Here is a 23,046-nt window from a genome sequence, read left to right on the forward strand (position 1 = left end):
AGCCGATCTTTGCACACCTCATTTGACGGGAAAATAAGAGGCTGCAAAGCTCTGCATGAGAGATCTTTGAGCGTAATGAAGTTCTGAGATCCGATTAGGGAGTAAATGTCAGAACTCACACAGTTAATGACAGAAATGAAAGATGGAATCAATCAGCGATTCGTTTCGATTAATAAAAGATACTGATGAGGATGATTTTATGGTAGTGGGTCGAACTCATAAATCAAAACTTACAGTATTGATCAAACAATCCTTTGAGTTTGATTCAACTTACAGTATTTAAGCAGCAGATGGGTGAAGGTTACAACATCAGGACAATGCAATGACAAGACCAATGTTTCTTGTGTTGAGTTGTGTCTGCCGAAAGCGGTCATTTACTGACTTTTTATTCAGTTTTAAGCTACATTTTATGATACAATTTTTACATCTTCAACTATATGCTTTAACCATATGAAGGATTTTAGTCATCTAACATCTGGATCTTGAGTTACTGTCAGTGAAACATTGATCTTAACATGAAACTGTCTTATTCAGTGTTTTTACTGGTTTAAATCACCAGGTTCTTTTGTTCTGGAGAGGAAGAGACCTCTGGGGATAATACAGCCCCCAGTAAGAACCTCCTGAACTCCTGTACCTTACACGATCAGAGGAAAAAGGTGAGCATGTATGCCAAATACCCCTTTTCGACAGTCATTGGCTGGCTTGGCTTGGTTTGGTTTGCCATCAGCCCAGCATGGCAGGGGCTTGCATTTCCAATACCACAGGGCTACCTGCTTGAAGGTGTGTCTTAAACTGATGATGGCTTGTCTTGAGTGATGAGGTTTAAAAGCAGAGTGTTGATCCACGCTAGAGTCCCGTGTTATTTTTGTTGTGTTTGTCCCCAGCAGGACAGGTAAAAGAAGTTTACCTGTTGGAGGTGAGCTGTTTGCAGAGGTGCAGTAAGAGCCTGTTGCCTGCAGCTCTTCGTCAACATCTCACTGTGGCTGATTCTGATTTCACTTTCCTCCCTGCCTTATTATTGGACTTGCCTTTATTGAAGAAAAGCCTCTAACAAAGTTCTGCTTCAGTAATAACACATTTTATTTCCTATAGATTCTTCACAATAAAGTCCCCCATTATTTTCTTTTGTAAAAACTTTTATTGTGAAGCACAGAAATAAGGAAATGTTGAGTTTTCAAGCAGCAACTTCACACAACTAATAATACGGTGGATCGTGAACATGAAATAATAAAATAAAGCAGATATCTAAAGTGAAAATGGGACGCAGGAGAGAAACTAAACTCCAAACCACAGATTCAGGTAGACGCTACAAAAGTCCTGAGAACACACAGAGACTTTTGGAAGCGTCTTTCTCTCTGGTCTCCTGCAGACAGAGGTGAGTAGAGTCTCACAACACACACGGCTTGTTTGGGGAGTCGTTGCGGGTTGGCTGTGGTCGGCGAGATGTCACCCCCACCTGCTTGAGGGCGGGCAGCCTTGCTTTTGGACCTACTCCTGAGAGGGTCCATCTCTGGTGTGGCTTGGTGTGGCACAGCGCATCTAAACTGACAATGTAAACACAAATCAGCGCAGCATGGCTTTACTCAGCACGCCCAAGAGTGACAATGGAAAAAGGGTGATAAAGCGTAAATTTTAAATGTGAAACTGCTTTATTCAGTGTTTTTACTGGTTTTAATTACCAGGTCCATTTGTTTTCAAGAGGAAGACACCCATGTGGATAATCATCCACTTCTGTAGATAATTCAGCTCTTGGTAAAAAGCTCCTGAATGTCTGGTGTTTAAGTTATCAGAGGAAAAATGTAAGCACACATTAGCAGGGGCTGGGCTAGCAGCGGCAGGGACTGATTTGTAACATGAAACTGCTTTATTCAGAATTTTTATCAGTTTGAATCACTTGGTCCATTTATTTTGGAGAGGAAGACACCTCTGCAGATAATTCAGCTCCTGGTAAAAACCTCTTGAACACTGAAGGAATCCTAACAATGACAAACTGACTGAAATGAAGGCATTGCTCTGTCTTTTGTTACTGTTTTGATTGAGATCTCTCGCAGCAGAACGTTACACGTTATTGTCCGTAAAAGTCATTTACATCAGAAAGTGTAGTTTCCAATAGTCTTCTGGAATCATTCAAATATATTTGGGTTCATTTTGCTGCTGTTTTCTGGGGTAAAATCGACCCATCAGACTTATACAAACTTATACAAAAAGAGGACAATAAAGGCAGCTGAAACTATTTTCTGCAGCATGGTCTTGTCTGACACTTGTCTGAACTTGCTGAGCATGAGCACAGATATACTGTGCATGATTCATATACCCAAAAGACCCATTACAAAGCACTGACTCTATAGACAGCAGTACAATAGACACAAAAATACACCCAGCACACCACTGACTTCAAAAATCTGTCCTGACCTTTGTTCCTACCACGCACACGGTAAAATATCAGTCCAGGTTTCAGCAAATCAACAATATTCACAGTCTCATTAATTACAGCTGCTCTGCAGAAGAATACAGGATTTCAATTCACCCACATGTTCTATATACAGCCCCCGAACCACACTGTGGAGACTTATTTATTTTCTTCTCTTTAATTCTGTATTTTCTTCTTGGCTCGCTTAGCTGCTACTTTGTCAGCGAATGTGGGAGACAAAATAATTGCCTCTATATTTCCTGAATTGATTTCTTGCACAGTTCTAATACAGTGGTCAGGCTGGCACTCAGGCATCCATGACAGGCCGCTGTATTGCAGGCTTTGTGTTTCAGGAGAACAAAAGCACAGAGCAAAGGCAAAAAAGTCAAGACTCTTTTTTTTCCTACAGCTTGTTATCAAGGTCAAGCATCAGCGATCAAAACAGAAATAAAGTAAAAGTTACAATTAGACTAAATTCACCAAATAATGAAACAAAGCCCCAAGGAGCTGAAACATAATTAACAAGACAGGAAATATGCTCTCTGCAAAACAAGTTGGACAGGTTTTTATATCTATATTGATATTATGTGTCATTCTTTATATGTAGTTTTATCTCTTCAGGGCCTCTAAAAACTATTGATTAAACTATATAAAAGGAGGAAACATCGTTAATCAGTTAAAGGTATACTATGCAGGATTTTCCTAAAAACAGAAAAACAATGTATGGACTCATACAGAAGTAATCCCCCTCAATCATCACTTATGAGCTACTAGAAGCGTGTGTCTGTTTTTTCGAGAGTGTGTGTGTGTGGGGGGGTGGGGGTGGGGGTGGGGGGGGGGGGGGGTCCTATTTTTCTTCTTATTTGCTGAGTTTGGGAAGTTTTTAAGGGCACAGTGCACAGGTGACGTCACCTAGCAACTAGGTAAGATTGCGAACACAGCAGCGAAACCACAAACATAGCGAGGAAAAATGCTAAGGCGACAAAGCTGTGGTTGGCTTTCACTTTGACTTCTGTAGGCTATGCTGTTTGCAAAACCTTGAAAGGGCTTACGAATCATAAATACATGCAATCTGTGACAAAGGGTTGCAAGTAGAGCTTTTGTGTTAGATGCTTTGTGTTAAAAGCATTATGTTGCTTCAGTATATACCAGGTATGGACATCTGAATGTACAAAACTTCAGATTTTTGGGGGTTTTCCAAGTTGTGCCCCTTTTAAAGGTCTAGTGTGTAGAATGTATTGGGATTTAGTGGTGGGGTTGCAGATTGTAACCAACTGAAACTTCTCCCATGTGCAAAGCATGTAGGAAAACTACAGTGGCCAACACAAAAATGCAAAAACACAACACGTATGGCCCTATCTAGAGCCAGTGTTTGGTTTGTCCATTCTGGGCTACTGTAGATAGAACATGACGGACTTCATTAAAGAGGACCAGCTCCATAGACAGCTCATTTTAAGGGCACAGAAACACAACAGCTGTTAGTTTCAGTTGATTAAACACTCATGAACCAATAGTTACCTCTGCCAAGGAGGTTATATTTTCGCCGGCGTTGGTCTGTTTGTTTGTCTGTCTGCAAAATAACTCAAAAAGTTATGAACGGATTTTGATGAAATTTTCCGGAAAGGTGGATAATGGTACAAGGAACAGATGATAAAATTTTGGTGGTGATCAGTTGAAGCAAAGTGTATAAAATAATAAATAAAATCTATGGTCTGACAGCCTCAGCAGCAATTAAGACAGTGAAAATAGCGCCATCTGGTGGCCGGAAAGCACATCTTGTTCTACTTGCTAAATATTGTTGTAATTCTAAAGTTGAAATTAATGTTCTGTGTTGGAAAATAAGAAAGTGAAAAATACAAAAAAAACATATTATATTCTGTGTTGGTACAAAATAAAAACTAAATAAATACACCACAGTGTCTCCATGGTGAAGGCAAATATAACCTAATAATGATAGTGATGCAAATAACTTGACTGTGATGCAGGCTGCAAAATATGATGCAGAGGGGGAGGGAATATCACCTACTTGGCGGAGGTCTGCACTTTCTGAGTGCTTTTCTAGTTATGTACTGTATTAATATTCCATTTCTATATTCCTATAGATCCTCTTGAATCCTACACACTGGACCTTTAAGCCAAAGAGCACAGGGCCTTGTGACAGGATGGGCTGTGAGTGTAAGCAATGCAATTTAAGCTTCATTATTCTTCCAAAACATTAAGCTGTAGGCCACACTGAGATCATATTTTAAAAAAATCAGGTTTACTGCATTACAGTGTTAACTGTATTGATTCTGCTTCTATATATATTTTCTGTTCACAAAAATCACATCACACAAACCATAATTATTAACCTTACCACGTACTATAGGTATAAAAGAGAACATAACTCTGTGACCAACAATAAATAAAAACAGCTATGAACACCACAAAGTCCTCCACAATCTGCTCCAAGTTGAACTCTGCTCATTCACTCTCAAGTAAAATAGCCTCTGTGTCCCACTGAGATTTTCAAAAAGGTTCTCGACAGTCACGGCTGTGACAGGGTTTACCGTCAGAAACAGTGAAAAGGTGGTGCAAAGGTCGTTTGAGGTAGAATTTCATAATTGTCGACATCACCACTGGAGGATCCACCACTTGCGTTTTAGGGAGCTTTCACACCTACCCTGTCTGGCTCAATTGAACTCAAGTTCGTTTGTCCCCATAAGTGTGGTTCATCTGAGCAGGTGTGAACACAGCAGTCGGACTAGAGACCTTCTTGAAGAGGTGGTCTTGGTCCGGTTACAAACAAACTCTGTTGCGGTTTGTTTGTGGTGCTCCGATATGCACATTCAGCCCATCCAATGCATCAAAACATTGTTTTCTAGTTGGAGCCGCGCCTCATTTTCAAACTGTATGGTTTGACTAAAATGAACAATGACAGCAATATAGTCCACGATGAGCAGCGCTAAAATCAACCTGCATAGTTGTCCCTCCATTGTGACATTAGAAAGTGTCACATTTATCTTTCAAGTGTACTCGGACCAATCAAGAGCAGCTTTCTTGTGCAAGTCATTTTAACTGGTTCACTTGTAAATGCTGCCGTGAGAACATGAACCAACTCTAGGCAATTATACAACTTTGTAACAAAATGAGTCCCTGATTCAGACCAAAGCAAGACAAGTCTAGGTCTTAAAGCACCCTTAGATCCAGCATGCACCTGTGTGTCACATCTTAGGTGTCTTTGATTTGAATCACTTTGCATGCTTGCTGGGTAGAACATGTTTTACCAAAACTGTGGTACAATCATGCAAGTCTTAATGATAACCCATAAAACCATAATGATGTCATCCTTAATTTTATTGCATTATTGTGCATTTTTTATACTGTTCACTGACTGCTAGCCCCTGACACACTAGTTAATGACTATATTCAAAATCTATCTTTTCCACAGAGTTTCAAGTAGTTTCTTATGGCATGCTTTTTCTCTAACTAAAATTACAAATATGATGAGGATGAGATGATAAAGGAAATCATAAACTCCTCCTGCCATCTTCTCTCTTTAATGGGTGCAAAAGCCTTTCTTGTATAATTTTGCGGTTCTTAATTACTTAACTTTTCATCTTGTTTTACCCTTCATGTTGTGTTCCCTGTGGCGAATCTTCAGTTTAATGACCTGCCTGAACCTTCCCTTCTGGTGCAGAGGAGGTAACCACCGCCCACATACTAAGCTGAATGATGGAGAATACAAGGCCCAGCGCCAGAGAAACAAAACCAGGACAGCAGTGAAGAGATGGAAGGACTGACAAAAAAGAGAAATGTATGTTGTCCACTTAGACCGGTCTTGACTCCTGCGGTCGGACCATGAACTGAGTTTTCCCTCAGATCCAGCCACTTGTCTAACATAGTTTTTCCTCTTAGCGGGCCAAAGGGTGAGGACACCCTTTGAACCTTTTAAGCGCGACTTCATGACATCACACTTTCTGCAAAAAAAAAAAAACCCTAATGCCGTCCGTGCAAGAGAGGGAGGAGACGACATGCAGGATTGGCAGGGAGAGCAAGCAGAGAGTGAGAGTGCATTAGACCTCTGGCACCAACTGAGGCATCAATTAATGAGCAGCCTGGGAATGTGTCCATCCAGACACACTCTGCACCGCGGAGCCACAGGAGGCCGGGCCAGGGCCACAGACAACTGGGGGACATGAATAATTGAGGTCCCTGTTTTAAATGTTTAAATGAATTAGGGCCAGGGGAAGAGGTGTTAAGAGATGTACAAGAGGGAGGTAGGGAACGGTAGCAAAATGCCTCCATTATATCTCTAATCATGAAGCAGAAAGGTGCTCTGTGTCAGTAATAAAACTGGCGAAGTCACGTCATTAGTGGCGTGCACGCTAAGTCCTACATAAAAACTAGCTTTGACAATTCTGTCGAGAGAGAGCAGTGCTCGTTTCTGTCAACGAGGCAGGGATTTGGACAGATTTCTGTTGATGCACTAGCAGTGGCAAATACTGGCCTTTATTCAAATACATGCATGTGTCTTGGCGTTGGCACAAAATTTCAGTCTTATCTCTGTGTACTGAAAAGCAGTGAGGTGCTGATATTCTATTAATAGTCATTTAACAGCCTGGTTTCACTCCCATGGCGTCACAAAGGGGCTGCTTGGTCAGTGGCCCTCAGCGTCAGATACTGTGAAGCACTGGTCTTTCAACCAACTCCAACGTAAATCCATCTGCGTCATTATTAGACGGTCAGAGCAACTGACGTAGTGTAAAGAGCAAGAACGTCAGCTTAGGGTGGGTGGGTATGGTGACGGAGGAGTCCAGCAACAACAGGACTTTGATCCAGGAGAAACTTGCTTGTGTACCGTGTCAATCTAAAAGTCGACACTGAGGTATTTTGTCACATCAGTGACTGACATTACACATCAACCAGTTCTCACTCCAAAGTTGTCGAAATCCGGCGCTTGGTCAGTGACTTCTGCCGTCAGATACCAATGTCAGCATGATATGTACCCAGCTACCATTATTGTTTAACGGCCCCCAGCAGCACCAGGGGGAAACGCAGTGGGACACCTTTGCAAGTTAAGGTGGAGATAGTCCAAGTAGGGTGGGTGAGAGTGGAGGTGGATGGATCCAACAACAACAGGAGTTTGACCTAGGAGACCCATGCTCATGTCCTGTGTTAAACTACAAGTCAACACTGAGTTATTTTGTCACGTCAGTTGTTAGTCACGTGAGTTGACTGACATGACAACCAACCCAGTCTCACTCCGAAGTCGTCGAAATCCGGTACTTGCATGATACGTACCCGGTTGCCGTTATTGTCATATCATGGTGGGGGGGGGGGGATGCAACGGGAAGTCCAAGCAGGGTGGGTGAGAGGGGTGGTGAATGGGTGCAACAATCACCGACGTTCTCCATGGGAGGCCGATGTTCGCTTCCTGTAAGACTGTAAAGCCAAACCCTGTTCTTTTTTCCAAAATCTAACAATGTGCGTTTGTTGTTGGAGGAAAAATAACGTCAATCCGCAGTGTTGTACCAACATAGTGTGTGTATTTTGATCGAGGACTGTATGCAAAACAGAAAAAGTATGTAAGAAGCTGAAGTTGACACGGTGTCCCAGAATGTCAACAACCAATGCACCCAGGGTATCTTCCACATCCTCTTTCAACATGGAAAGTCCATGACCAAACATCAATATGTGACAAGAACAGAGTCAGGATGTGTTGGACAAATGTCAGCCATGATCTTTTCCGAAACTCAACTAAGCAGCTCTGTTGCCTAAACCTACCCACCAACCCCTTCTGCGTCAAGATACAATGCAAAAGACTGCCCAGTCAGCACCTGCCCACTTGTCAAAATGACAAGTACAGATGAAATCACATTACATTGAAGCCAGAAAATGACAATTAGTCACATCAAGTCCAAAATCAGTCCTCGTACAGAGGAGTAAGTGAAGTCCCAACAAATAAGAAGACAACCAGTAATTTTTCATTCACAAAAAACATAAACAAATGAATGGGCATCTCATTCTCATAAGGCATCCTCTATACATTTACAAGCTGGAAGTAGTGGCCACAGTGATTGTTAATAAATAATTTACTAATGCTCTATAAAGCAGTTATAAATTATTACAAGAAAGAACTTTGGGGTTACCAGGTTGTGAAAAACTCTGTCTTGCTGGTATTTATCTTCCTCAACATTTGTTTTGTTTCTTGTGCTCATCAGGGACACCTCTATCGATGACTTAATGTTGATTAAATGCTGGTTTAAAAAGTGAGATACCCGTGAGCATTTATTGATTTAGGGTGTTTTTATATAAGGTATGATTGATTTGTGCCGTGCCTGGGCAAAATCGCACCCCCTCTCCACTCCCCAGCTGCTCAGTTTTCATATTAGTAATGTTGTTTTATACCCGAGTACACCTGCATTGTCATCTACCAGACATTTGTTAATGTTTTGGCAGTGGTACGGAGATCCCAAGCCACAAAATGGAGTCCACTACTATGGTTCATATTTTGAGGATAATGTCAAGAACAACCCATCCATGGCTGCGCAGGTCAGAAGATGAGATCAGCGTGTGTTGTCTGATAAAGGCTTAACAACTCTACTCGCCGACTGCTTCTCGCTTTAAATGGCAGCCCACTTATGTGCACATGAACTATACTCGAGACCACCTTTTCTAGTGGATCAGCTACAGATCAAAGAACCTGATTCCAGGTACGGTGTTCACACTAATCAAACAAAGTGGACTTTGTGGCTGTGTGAAGTTGGATCCAGGCCCTGGGTTCCTGATGTGAAAGCCTCTTTACTTAAATTTATAGCTGCAGATTGAACGACTTATCAGAAAGTGTTAGAGTAATGACCCTTTATTAATGACTTCCCAACATAACTAACTGCAGGTTTGAGTGTCATGAGGATAATGGGTTTCTCGCTTTCTAATGAGCCATCAAATCTGCTGTTATAAATGTTGGCAAGTCTTTTATAAATGGCTTTTGGTCCAGATGCTCTTCAGCCCCCAGAAGGTAAGTAGTCAAACAGTTCCTCTGACAAACTAAAGAGCAGCTACAAAGAAAAAGACAGTGTCATTAGGGGTAAAGATAATCACAAGAAACAGAGATTTTTCACAACCTGGCAACCAAAAAGATTTCTAAATATTTTTTGGCCTTTTTATTCGATAAATTATAGTAGATAGGGTATACTTATACTGATTAGTACTAAGCTATATGACATGGCTTTTCTGACGTGAAATTAACTTGTAAATGTTTATGACTCTCTTCTTTTATTGATATTTCAAAATTAATATTGCCTCTTATTTTTTGCTGACATTTCTTTGCAGTCATTTAGTATGTTTTGGTACTCATGTCACTTCTTGCCTTAAGTTAAAGCACAGATACAAAAAAGTGTGTAAGCCAACGTTAGTGTTGTAGTCAAGACCGCACCAACCGAGACCAAGACATTACCGAGACCAGAGAGTACAGAGTACCGAGACAAGACCAAGACATTTAGAGGTCGAGACCGAGACAAGACCAAGACCATATATATCAAAGGAAAATCATAAAAAACATCAAAATGTGAGGGTTTTTTTTAATTTAAGTTTGCTTTTAAATAAATATAACAACAAAAACAATATCTGCTCTGTTGTTGCAGAGCACACTGAAACAAATCAGTTCACACAGCCTCTCCTCCTGTCGTCTCCATCCTCTGTGTGCAGGGGGCGTGTCAGTCACTCACACTGACACTGGGCAGGTAGCAGCTGCAGCTGGGGGAAATCTTTATGCTACCAATGATTTGAAGTTATTAGCTGTTTTTGAGATGGTCTTTTTCACTCTTATCAGTAAAGCACGGACAAAAAGCATCAGTGGTGGTCTCGACCGGTCTCGTTCAAAAAACCCGAGTCCGCCCAATCTGAGACCGAGACAAGACCGAGTAAAAATGCCCTCGATTCCGAGACGAGACCAAGACCCTCAAAAAATGGTCTCGAGACCGGTCTCGAGACCAAGACCGATCTCAAGTACTACAACACTAGCCAACGTGCTACAAACAGTAAAATATCTCTTTCCACAATAAGCATCAGTGAGCTGCCAACATCTTTTTTTGTTTGTAAAACACAACAAAATATCAGCAAAACAAGCCTGTTTTGGAAATATTAGAGATGCTGTTTATGAATTGAGCCTGAAGAAATCCTTCACAGTAACTATGGTGGAAATGTGACACAACCTGAATGCAACACAGCCACATCCAGGGATAGAAGGTGGTACCAGATCTAACCATGGATGGAAACAGAGAACTGGTTCCAGTTGGGAACAAATTGTCCAACCCATCTGAATCATATGCCTCCGAGCTTAAAAGTTCCTTTTATCAATGCCAGCATGTTTTTCTGAAAGTTCTGCATTGCAAAACAATGACCATAAACTGCTGGAAATGTGCAACAAGAAGGAGTCATGATGATGGAGAGGAAGAAATGGTCCAAAGTATGACTTAACAATAATAATAATAATAATAATAATAATAATAAACTTTATCTATAAAATAGACATAACAGACAAAGCAGACAAAGTAATTAAATATGAAAGGACATTTAAAAACAATTTGAAACATGGATTAACTGATTACACAATTTTCATTTAAAAGTGTCGGAAATTTCAAAAAGTATTTCTTCTTGTGTCGCTTTTAGGCCTCCTGACGTTAACAATTAGAGCCTATAATTCCCAACAGGCATAGACTCACCAACAGACATTGATTAACCCAATGTCTTCTCAAGAGTTAACCTCACTGCGGGTGTTGTCTGTGCCGAGTACGGCCCACAGCTGCCCCAGAATCTACGACCACCCAACTGTGGCACTGTGCATCAAATAGAACTCACCACAGTCTTTCTCTATCCAATCCACCACCCACTAATCATAGCAAAACCATGAATCTTAAAATCATGAGATGATATAAATCATAAAAAGTCATAACATCATAGAACTGTATGACTATAAATCAAAAAATCAAGTGGGATTTTAAAAGAGTTGCAGCGGCATGACATGTAAAAAGAAAGAGTTTCAGACCTGTACGAGGAAAGTCAAGGTTAAAGGTTTTTAGCTCTCTTTTTCTAGCTCCCCTGATATCTATAGGTAGTATGTTCCATAGCTGTGGGGCGTAATTGACAAAGGCTGCATCCCTGATCGTCTTCTGGCTGTTGCTGGGAACCTCCAAGTAACCAGCAGCAGATGAACACAGTGTTCTTGGAAGCAAATACTTAATAAGGGAGTTGGCACCTTTCACATTTCTTCTTGCATGAAGTTAAGAGCGGAAACACCAAAAATATGCTGAATCATCCTTCTACACATCGATAAAGAATCAGACCGACGAGCAGACTTGATAATGGCATTGGTACCAATAAAATCTTATCAATGCCCATCCCTAGATCTAACACACTCTTCTAAAATCTGAGGACTTTCTTTATATACCTGCACACAGCTGGGACACGCTGCAGCTGAATGGCTGCCAGGATTTTCAACAATCTCACTCATTCGATCAGAGTCTGGAAAAGTAGCCGACTCCGGCCTTTGAAATTGTAGCTGTTGCTCCTGTTTCTTTTCAGCTGCTCTCCTTTCTTTGAACAACCTCCCTTTATTTGTGTCACTTTATTTTCAGTGAGAGAAACATTTTATTTTTCACTCACGGTTTGTAAAAAAACCCTTTGATCCAGTGATGAATCCACAGTTGAAATCAGCTCCCTAAATGACTGTTAGATCTAAAACACTCTGGTTTTTCCTCAAATAACTGTTGTATGTGTATAACTTAATAAAACACATGTAAAGTATAACCAATTTGAGTATATTGTTAATTAAATTTTACGAAGGCATAGTGTGTGACACTGCAGCAGCTGATATTTGTCCCAGCCAGTTGTCAGCAGGACACAGTGAGTAAACAAAGCCCTACTGATTGGCAGCCGTTCCACTCTACAGAATCCAGCAAAGACTGCTCAAATTGGATGCAAAAACAGCACACTTCGATTTCAATTTCTCCTCCCAGATGGGAGCACAACGCACATTGCTTGTGATTCATCTCCAGTACCTGAAACTGGGTAGGAAAGAATGATCAAATTGACACAGTCCCAAAAAGGCTACACGCATGCTGGGTGCTCTGGGCTCACACTGGTTTCTGAGACTGGCAGGCGACCAACAAGATGAGATAAGAGGTGGTATCGGGCTCCTTGGATGTGGGCGACTTCCTCTGAGCTACCAGTGCATCACTGCTTCGCCTCTCTCTTTCATTTTCTCCTTAATTCTCACCCTCTCTCACGCCGAAGTCCAAAGCCCAAGAGAAATTAGTCACCCCGCGCGCAGCAGAGAGGGAGTTGTTGTTTGTGTGTGTGTTTGATCGTGCGAGTGTGTGTCTGAAGGGAAGAAAGAGTGTAAGCGAGACAAGAGAGAGCAGGGAGGGAGAGAAAACAAAATTGTTTTCCATCCCAAGGCTTATAATTCCGCCTTATATCTGAAAATTGATGCTGGTCTGAAAAAAGTACATCAATCTAAGCATCAGAAATGTGCTGCAGTAACAGGAAACGCCTCGCTGTGCTGTACAGATACAGAAGTGGCCACAAGAGGAAGAACCGAAAATGATAAGGGAATCTACAAGAGCCTCTGAGCTTAGGAAATGTTCACACAGACTCACAGAGGGTTTGAGCCAGAGCGCTGCACTGTGAAAATGACCCCTGTAAAACACGAAACCACCCGTCACTACAACCGGTGCATTTCCTGATATCTTCTTGTCTGTACATTGTGGTTTGTCAAGATACATCCTCCTAGAAGACACTTACAATACACCCCAGAACATTCAAGTGTAAAACACATTTGAACACGTCCGAATGACACCTGTGTACGTTCCCTTACGTGCAGCCCACAGAAGAATAATCACAGTTTAGCCAAAAAACAAACAAAATGAAACTGCTGGCTGTTACTGAGTAAACATGTACTACAAATGCAGTGTCTGTATGTTCCGCCAAAGATGTTTTTAGGGAGTGAAATGCTTCATAAGTTACCAAGGATTGTTTGTTTTTCCTGTAAACGACGACACAACAGAGCGATAAATCTGTCTGTCAATAATAATCTACCTGCGCACATCATTTTCCAGCCACAGATACCAGTGGGACGCTGACCAACAGCTAATGTTAACAGACAGAAAACAATAGTCTGAATCCCTCAACCATACTCTTAGTTGTTCTCATAACCTTAATCTGGATCTCCAGATTAACCTTAGGTAATGGAACATTAGTTCAGCAGCCAAAGGAGGGACTGAGTCAACACGACCACTATACATGAAATCCATCCATTATCTGAAACCACTTATCCTTAGAGGGTCACGAGGGGTTGGAACCAATCCAAGCTGACATTGGGTGAGATGCCCTGTTTACAAGTGATAGTAACATGCATCTGATCACAAGTGGACAGCTTCTCAGAGCTCACTCTCGTGCTCTACATGCAAATAAGCACATACATCATTTCTGTTTCCATCTTCCTTGAAATGTTCTCATAAAATCGCCCGGTTGCACAACCCGGTCTCTTTCTCCGAAGTCGTCGAAATCTGGCACTTGGACAGTGGTTTCCAGTGTCAGACAGCGACGAAAAAAGCCATCCATTACCATCCGCATGAAAGGTGGCCGGTTGCTGTTGTAGTTTAATGGCAGCTGGGGGGAAAACATGGCGGGACAAGAACAAAAGTTAAGGTGGCGAAAGTCCGAGTAGTGTGGGTGGGAGGGGTGTTGAATGGGTCCAACACACACCGACTTTCACCTGGGAGAACAGTGTTCACGTCCTGTAAGATTATAAAGCCAAACTCTGTTCTTTTTTCCTAAACCCAACCATGTGTTTGTTGTTGAAGGAAAAAAAAAGTCAATTTATGGTGTTGTACCAACGTAGCGCATTTATTTGTATTTTGAAAAAAGACATGTAACAGGCAGAACTTGACATGGCGTCCCAAGAATGTCAACAACCACCACACAACCCACCTGAACCCAGAGCTCTTTGCTGTGAGGCGACAGTGCTAACCACTGCGTTATATATGGTATAAAGTCTGATACTTCAATATCTTCAGCTGTCACTGTTGTTTTGTAACTATCACCACAAGTGGGAAAATGACACGGCAGTCATCACTAAACTAGGGCGACTGTGGCTCACTAATTGGAAGACTGGCAGTTTGACCCTCAGCTCCACCAGTCCATATGTTAAAGTATCCAAATTCAGAAAATCTTGACCACTGTAAGTGCGTGTGAATGTTTCACTGAGCAGCTGGTGGCACCTTGTGTTTTAGCCTCAGCCACCAGTGTATCAAAGTGTGTGTGAGTGGGTGAATGTGACATGCAGTGTTAAAGGAAGACTAGAAAGGCACTGAACAAGTCCATTAACTAAATCATAATGGCATGTTTGAATGTGATGATTACAATAAGTAATGGAATTCACCAAACATGAGCTGGTCTAGTTTTCAGGACACAGATGAATTTTGAAGTTGACTTCAGGGAAATGACAAAAGGAAAGTACTTCCTCGCCCTATTTTTCATTCATATTTTAATTATTTTTTTGTTTTGTGTGATCAAAATCAGAACTTGTTACATGTCTAGTTTTATTTTTTTTTTTACCATTTTAATATTGATGAGAAAAATTATCAATGGATCCATTTGACCACCAGACTGCTCAAAAATGTTCAAGGTACAACTATAGTTACAGAGATTACAAGAAGACATTTGAAGCCTGTACATCCCTCACACACACACACACACACACACACACACACAATGAACTTCATCAGCTCCTCACATCGAAATGTGACTGATAAATCAAACTGCAAAAGAATAATTAAAAGTGAAATGTTCTGTATGTATTTATAGTGCGAGTACATTGTGCACATAGCTGACTGATAGAGGAGGCGTGTTTGAACGGATGAAAGAGGAACGTGAACTGAAGCTAGCCTTGAGCTAATTCTATCATGGTGGAGAGATAACACGAGTACCCAGATTTCTGCTTCTCATTCTCATCATGTACATCAGATCAAGGCTCAAACACTGGCTTCTGCACAATACATTTAATGACATGGGCACGTTTCTTTTGAAGATATGGGCCTGCTTTGAAGAGGAGTCCTCAGCTGGGATCTGATGATGGAGAAACCTGACCCGCCTCCGCGTTGGGTCACAAAATCCAACCCACCTCCTTTTGTTTGCGTGATGAGAGGCAGAAGGGCAGAGGAAGGGCTCGTCAAATCAAGTAAACAAACCACAGGAGGAAATAGTCCAACTTTCAATCACAAAAAAAAATGCCTGAATGTAAAGCGAATGGAAAGACCTTTGACATGAATTGTCAATTTCATTGAGTCCAATTGGTTTAATTATAATCACAACAGAATTGCCATTCTCCTGCTCTTTCAACAAAGGAATAACAAGCGTAGAAAATAACAGGCTCATTTTTAAACCCCTGTAATTGCAATTTTCTACCCAAATTGCAGTCTAATGATTACAGGCATGAGGTGGAGCTTGACAACAACACCAGAAAAGAGTAGGAGAGAAAAAAAAACATATTGCTGAGGACCCTCAGGCACCACAACAGAGAGCAAGAGGGAGAGAGAAATCTGCCAACAAGAAAACGAGAGCTTCTTCCTTCCAATAGGAACCAGGGTTTTAAAGTGGGCTTCACAAAATCTGCAAATCCCAGACCTTTCCACTGGGCCAATGGTTAAGGGCTTGGAGAATTGAGTTTCTTGCTGCTGTGCCCGAGAAGGAGTTGATGGGAATTCAGCGCAGTGGCACAATATTGAGAGTGAAAGCTGCCAAATACTGACTACCTCAAGGAAAAGGAACAGAGCAATGGATTGAAGGAGGAGAGAGGGAGAGAGAGATAGAAATGGAGGAGTTGGTAGAAAAGCCTGATGCCCGACAAAGCTGAAAACTACCTCCATGGAAGAGTGGATTCCTAAGCTCTGCTGAGGCTCTTCTCCACTCAAACCTCATTGTCCTCAGTGTCCAGAGCACTTGAAGAGTCAGCTGGAGAAAGTCCCAGGCAGAGTCACGTGACTCCTCCAACACTGTACACAGAGCATGTTCACCAACATTTGGGCTCAGAAAATCTGAGTTTTCTTGCACGAGTCAGCCCTACAACAAAAATAATCTGGGAATTCAGGTGGATACCTTTCAGGAAGATAAAAGGATCCTTTTGTAAACTATCATGTTGTGAATCTAAACCTGAGTACACTTACACAAGGGTTGTGCACATCAGTGCTTCCCAATCTGGGGATCAAGGGCACAGGGGGGTCAAAAGATAAATACTCAGGGTTTAAAGATGGTCAACAAGGGGCGTCTGTGTCTTAGTGGTAGAGCAGGCGCCCCATGTACAAGGCTGTTGCCGCAGCGGCCCGGGTTCGACTCCAGCCTGTGGCCCTTTGCTGCATGTCTCTCACTCTCTCCCCCTTTCACACTTCATTATCCTATCAATTAAAAGGCAAAAAATGCCCATAAAAATATCAACAAAACAAAAAAAAAGGTGGTCAACAAGATAGGAAATATCAACACTCTCATTACCTATAAAGCAAAATAGTTCAATTTCCACTGTCTTCCACAACAACATATTATATGACCGTCCCCAAAGTGATATACATTACTGTCCTGATGGTCTCAGTTTTAAACACGTCCTTAATGTTAAGAAACAGTCGCCATTACACTGTAAGACTTCGTGGTTAGGTGTTCAAAAAACATCATGGTTTGGCGGCAAATCAGCACTGTTGTTACTAACATAATGCCACATATATCATGGCACATATGTCACTATCATAGCATGCTACACATACTAGCATACTAGGCTACGTTATTCCTAAAAGAAATCAACTTTGACTTCAGCCACAAACACCATTCTCCTGGGTGAAAGTCCTATGCTTGTTTGACCCATCCACCATCCACAAGAGTTCTTCCATCTTTACACAACACTGCACCAACTCTGTTGGTCACCTAACTTCCCTCTCTGTTCCCACAATAATCACTACTGCCACTAAAAACTATCACTACATTTATTACAATAAACGTAAGTATGGGTCGTAATAGGTAGAAAAAGGCAGAGTAGAGTGTTTCAGATGATCCCTCGTCCCAACGGCAATACGACTGAATCCAGTCACACACACACAAATTTTCACAACTGGACTGGACTGTGAAATGGACAATTTTATTTTAATTTAATCTCCATTTATGCACTTATTTTAATGTATTTTAGTTTGTTTTATTTATTTGTTTATTTATATATTTTTTGTCTTTTATGAGCTGCTGGACAGCTGAATTTCCCTTTAGGATAAATAAAGTTATATCTGTTCTATTCTATTCTATTCTATTCTATTCTATTCTAATAAGCTGCTTGCACAGTTGACCTATGTGGCCGTTTTTCAGGGAGAGCAGCCTGGAAAATTTAAAGAGACATATTTTTGACCTGAAAACTGGTTATTTTTATCTTCTGGATTAAAAAAAAAACACATCAAACATGGCGCCATGGCTGCTAAATTCAAACTGCAGATGCTCTTATGAACTTTCTCAACACCATAATCTTCAGCTTCCACCGACTATTAAAACTGCACATAAAATTTGAAGGACTGTGATCATCCCAGTTGAAAGAGCAAATGTTGGGAGTGTGTGGTCCTGCAAACCAGAGATATGTAACATTGGTAAGTCATTGTGTGGCAGATAGGATAAAATTTTACATTTCAGCAATGCTGTGGTTCACATGTGGCTATGTTTAGGCACACAAACCATTTGGTCATGGTTAGAAAAAGATCATACTTTGGTTTAAAATAGCCATTTTTGGTGGCAAAATTATGACTGGAAATGCCACAGATGTCTCGCTACAAACACAGTTTTGCTGTTTGTTGGTCTCGAACAGCGCTCTGCAGCTTGGCAGCCATCTCACAAAGGTGTACGTCAGGACACTGTGACATCACCCAACAGTGATGCTGGTGCAACAGGCTCACAACTGCTAACCAGACGGCAACGCTGCTCCTCAGTCTGGTTTCAAGTTACTCTTTAACTTCTCACCTTGACGTTTTTACATAAAAAGGCTTCGACTATTCTCTCAAATAACCAGACTTTCTTATTAAAGCAGTTCCTCGTCTTTTATACTGATGATTACACTGAGAGAATTTCATGTCAATCATTATAATTTCACTCCAACTGTCCATCACCTCACACTGTGAAAAATGAATGGGATGATTAATTCTGGAAACCAGGGAAGCCCGAAATACCTCCTTCTGCTTCGACCTCAATAGAATATGATTTAGCACAGAAATCCTTGAAACAAAAACACCTTGAAAATGCAGGAATTTAAGCAAAAAGCTGAGTCCACTATCGGTGCGATGCCTTTAAATGCATGACGTGAGCTGTTTACTCGAGTTAGGACAACAGAGTCACATGAACTTCACATGACGGAGCCCTGTAGGATCAGTTTGTGCTCATCATGCACGCTGAGCAAACAAGGAACTGATATAATACAATGACATCACAACACACACACACACACACACACAAGCGCCTGCACACACATGCATTATGTGCCCACACAAATCTTCACATAAACACTGAGGAAAACACACACTTTTACAACACTGTTGCACTTGACGCACGCACACACACACACACACACACACACACACACACACACACACACACACACACACACACACACACACACACACACACACACACACAATCAAACATACACACAGCAAATCAGCATGAATAAATAAGAGGTGGAGTTGTGCTTCAGAGCCTAATCTCTGAGGAAAAAACAGCTTGCCACATCGGCAAGGATCAGCCCGGGCAAGTTTGGGACACTGCTGGCTTCCAGGAAACCAATTTGTTTGTTTATTGTCTTGGTGTTTTGTCGGCGGTTACAGTTCATTGCAGCCAGCCCATCTTGGGCATGCTCCTTTAAATGGCATCTATAAAACATGGGATGTGCTCTCCCCATGTCCTCCTCCTCCTCCTCCTCCGCCTCCTCCCTCCTCTGTACATGACGAAGCTGCACACGAGCGTAACAATGCTGCATTTCGTTCGCCATGGTGGGGCTTTGAATTTCCCTTTAAACACCCAATAGATTCACCCCAGCAGCTCGAGCTGGCGCTTTGAGAGGTGGAACAAACTGTGCTTTCTAAACACATTAGCCTATGAACACCGCTGAGCAGTGAATCTCGGGGTGCTGAAATCGGGTGTAATCATGTAGATAGATGGCTGACTTTTTATTGTTCCACTATGCCAAATCTGCAAGGCTGGTGGTGAATACAGAGTTCCTGAAATGATGCAATATCCAGGATTTTATGGTTAACTCGTGGTGCTGCAGCGCTATGTTCTCTGTGACAAGACACTGGGCTGTCACATGTATATGTATCCTGCATATATATTTGGCATGCCCGCACTATAGGAAATGCAGTAATGTCAGTCAGACATGGAGACATCTGGAGGCGCTCTAGTCTCAACAGGCAATCTTAATAGCACAACCACCACAGGGCTCTGAATACATATATAAGCAGAACGCAAAAACCAAAATGTATTGTTTTGTCTCATGCCTGCAAACACAAGCCAGACTCTCATATTATGCCCTATTGATCTGACAGAGTGCGCAGGAAGCTGGCGGAGAACACAAATACTGCCTGGGGTGGCTCCTTAAAACTAGAGACAAGCCTCTTATCCATGGTGTTCTCTTCTTCTGGAAATCACCTGGTGGCTCATGCATATCAAGTACTACTCTCACCAAGCCTCCGTCTGCACTCTGCCTTCTTCAGGCTCTGATGTTTGTTGCAATATCTGTGGGACGGCGCCTTTCAAAAGAAAATGCAAACTAATCTGCCTGCAATCTGGTTATTTTCGCAGGGATGCAGTGCCGCCACCAACACAGCACGAAGCACGAGCAACCATTTTTTTGTTTTTAACACTTGTTTGGGAATACGCATGCCACGGTGCAACATGGCGAGGTTATTGTGGCAGGATGTTTACAGGTGCAGACACAAGTTTATTCTAAAAGCCTTTAGCTCCAGAACAAATTCCCATTTTTTCCCCCCACAACAACAGTCACTGCAGAGCGCACAAATCCTCTCCAAGTTTCCAGTGTTACTATCAAATACGGTGGAACTGTCACAGGGATCCCATCTCCAGTAATCCCAGGGTGGCCTTTGCTCTGCCTGTCAGCAATACCAACCAATAACACTGCACAATAAAACCCTCCAGAACAACAGTGGGCCGCAGGCAGCTTCAAGGGCTACCGACGGCGATCTATAAAACAATATAATGGGTTGCCTGTCAGTGATTGTGAAAGGGAAGATCTACGCCTCCTTTGACTCTCTGAGGGGACTTCAATTAATCACAGCAGAATTGTATCACCCCGCATTAGCAGTGTAAGGTTATTACTATCCCCGTATTCCGCAGGATGAAATGCGATGATGGCACTAATTGAGGGGAAGAAAGAGGGGGGTGAAGAAAAAAAAAACAGCTGACCGTACAATGCTTGTCAAGGGGATGAAGGGCAGATAAAAGAACGGGGTGAACAAGGAGATGAGGGGAAAAAAAGATGAGAGGAAGTGGGAGAGTGAAGAAGGGAGGGGTTGTAGAAAGAGAAATATTCACAGTGGTGTGTGAGCACAATCATAAATATCTACAGTTTGTGTGCAGAGCAGCTGACAGCAAACACAAAAGCCAGTTTTCATTAGGGACCCCACTCGTGTCTTCACCACATAATCCAACAAGATAACAGCATTGTACTTTTTCTTAAGTCACAAACAAGCTGCTTAAAGCAGGAAGCTGGAGCTGCCTCTCTTTTTTTTTTTGCTTTGTTTGTTTGGCTTCTTATTTTGGAGTTGAAGGGAATCACACTGATGGAGGACACGGCCCACGCTGTGAAGTCTGCTCCAGGTCCCGATTCAGAGCAGCAATTTGACTTGGCTGGGGAGCTTTACTGTGGGGAGCCATGTTTATATTTTAGGGGGTTATCTTTACCAATGTGAAGAGGATGGAAAGGCTTGGATGTAGAAATATTGTGCAGTGTTTTTTGGGGGGGGGGATTAAAAAATGAAACATCAGATTGGATGTAATCTACTGCATCAGATAGATAGACAGATAGACAGATAGATAGAGTCCATATGTAATTTTCACAAGATTATCAGCAATAAATCCTGCAAAAGATTTTAGATTCTTCTTCTCTGAAGCCATGAGATCAGATAATAACTTGTCTGCATGCTCATGAGACCACACACACACTCACACACTAATTTACCTTTCATATACCCTCCATGTTTCTGCAAAAATCAAACAAATACACACAAAAATGAAGTTTCATTTAGTCTTTGTGCACCCAAAATGAGTGGGCAGACTCTCCTTTTGGAAGAACTTGATTTTTATCTAATTCAAGCAGCCAGTTGGTTTCATGATGCTGCACAAATCTGATATTCCCTGACTGTAGACAGCATGAAGCTGAACATTACCCCCAGCCTGCAGCTGCACCTGCACGCCACCTTAAAGTCATTAGTTTCCAGTAGCTCTCCGGTGTCTCAGAACTTAATAACTATTAATCATAGTGGAGGCAATCAATGGTGTAATCGACTGTTTCTTCTCATGTTTGGCTGATTGGCTATTTTGCAGCCACACGTGCACTGATGCGTTAAGGAAACGCACAGGATAAATTGTTTGAATTTAATTTCTTAATGTTGCAAAATCAACAAAACATGCATTTTATTTTCAGACATCATGAGGGGAAGTCAGCCTACCTGTCGTTGTGCTGTCAGTTAATCCCCAGAAACGTCCCTTTCATTTATTCTCCATTGTCAACCACAAAAACCAGAGACCTCTTCTTCACAGAAATGCCATTTCCTTGTCGCTTCAAGACGCCCTCCACAACACATCACCTAAAAACACTGCTCTGTTGTCAAAGCTTCTCCGGACGCACAATCCCTGAGTGAAACAAGTCTGAATTTGGGGGCTGTTGGCTACTTGCAGGCGGTGGACTTGAAAGTCTATAAAAGTTGCTGGTCCTCCGGCTCTGACTCCAAACTTCCCCTCCGCCACCAGAGCGCCTCAGCAGCTGGACAACACGGCGCACCGTCACTCATAGTTTCTGCACACAAGCATCATTTTTCTTTTTTCTTTTTTTAAACAATCGTCCCTCCACAGTCTGCGTGCAGTTGTAGTTTTTTGGCAACGTCTTCGTGCAGTTCGAGAAATGGATTTGAGGTGTCCGAGGGATGAGACAGAGCAGCCGGATTCCTGTCAGTGTGTGTGCAGGGCTGCTGCAGCTGCTGCGCCTGGTGCTGCCGCTGCTGCGCTGGTGTTTTAGCGCCACCCAGTGGAGGAGTGAGGTGTGTGGACAGGAAGGAGTGCAGACGTTTATCTCACCCAGCTGAAGATGATGATAACCGGATGATTGTGCCCTCTTGTAGACAGCAGCACGCTCTCTGTAGCAGCGAAGTAAATGTCCTTTAATTTTATTACAAATGGCGTCAGTGTGTAATCTTCAGCATTATCTGTGGCTTTTTCGGGTTGATTAATACATTTAATGGGATTTTTATCCATTTGCAGCTCCGATACCACGGAAAATGTATTGCAAACAAATCAAAGATGACAGTTTATAATGTGATATGGTTTATATAAAGTAAAATATAAAAAGATTA

The 23,046-nt window shown here is 42.0% G+C and overlaps 1 protein-coding gene across 1 annotated transcript in view; it reads right to left on the bottom strand.

The window, feature by feature from the left end:
* tafa3a (TAFA chemokine like family member 3a) overlaps positions 1 to 22,659 on the bottom strand; it is a 169,208-nt gene extending 146,549 nt beyond the window's left edge. The window contains exon 1 of the mRNA XM_049577753.1: positions 22,147 to 22,659. The gene's annotated coding sequence lies outside the window, so the exon portion shown is untranslated. The remainder of the gene's footprint in view (positions 1 to 22,146) is intronic.
* Between the last annotated feature and the right edge of the window lie 387 nt (positions 22,660 to 23,046).

Source organism: Epinephelus fuscoguttatus, linkage group LG1, assembly GCF_011397635.1.
Source record: "Epinephelus fuscoguttatus linkage group LG1, E.fuscoguttatus.final_Chr_v1".
NCBI classification, from domain to species: Eukaryota; Metazoa; Chordata; class Actinopteri; order Perciformes; family Serranidae; genus Epinephelus; species Epinephelus fuscoguttatus.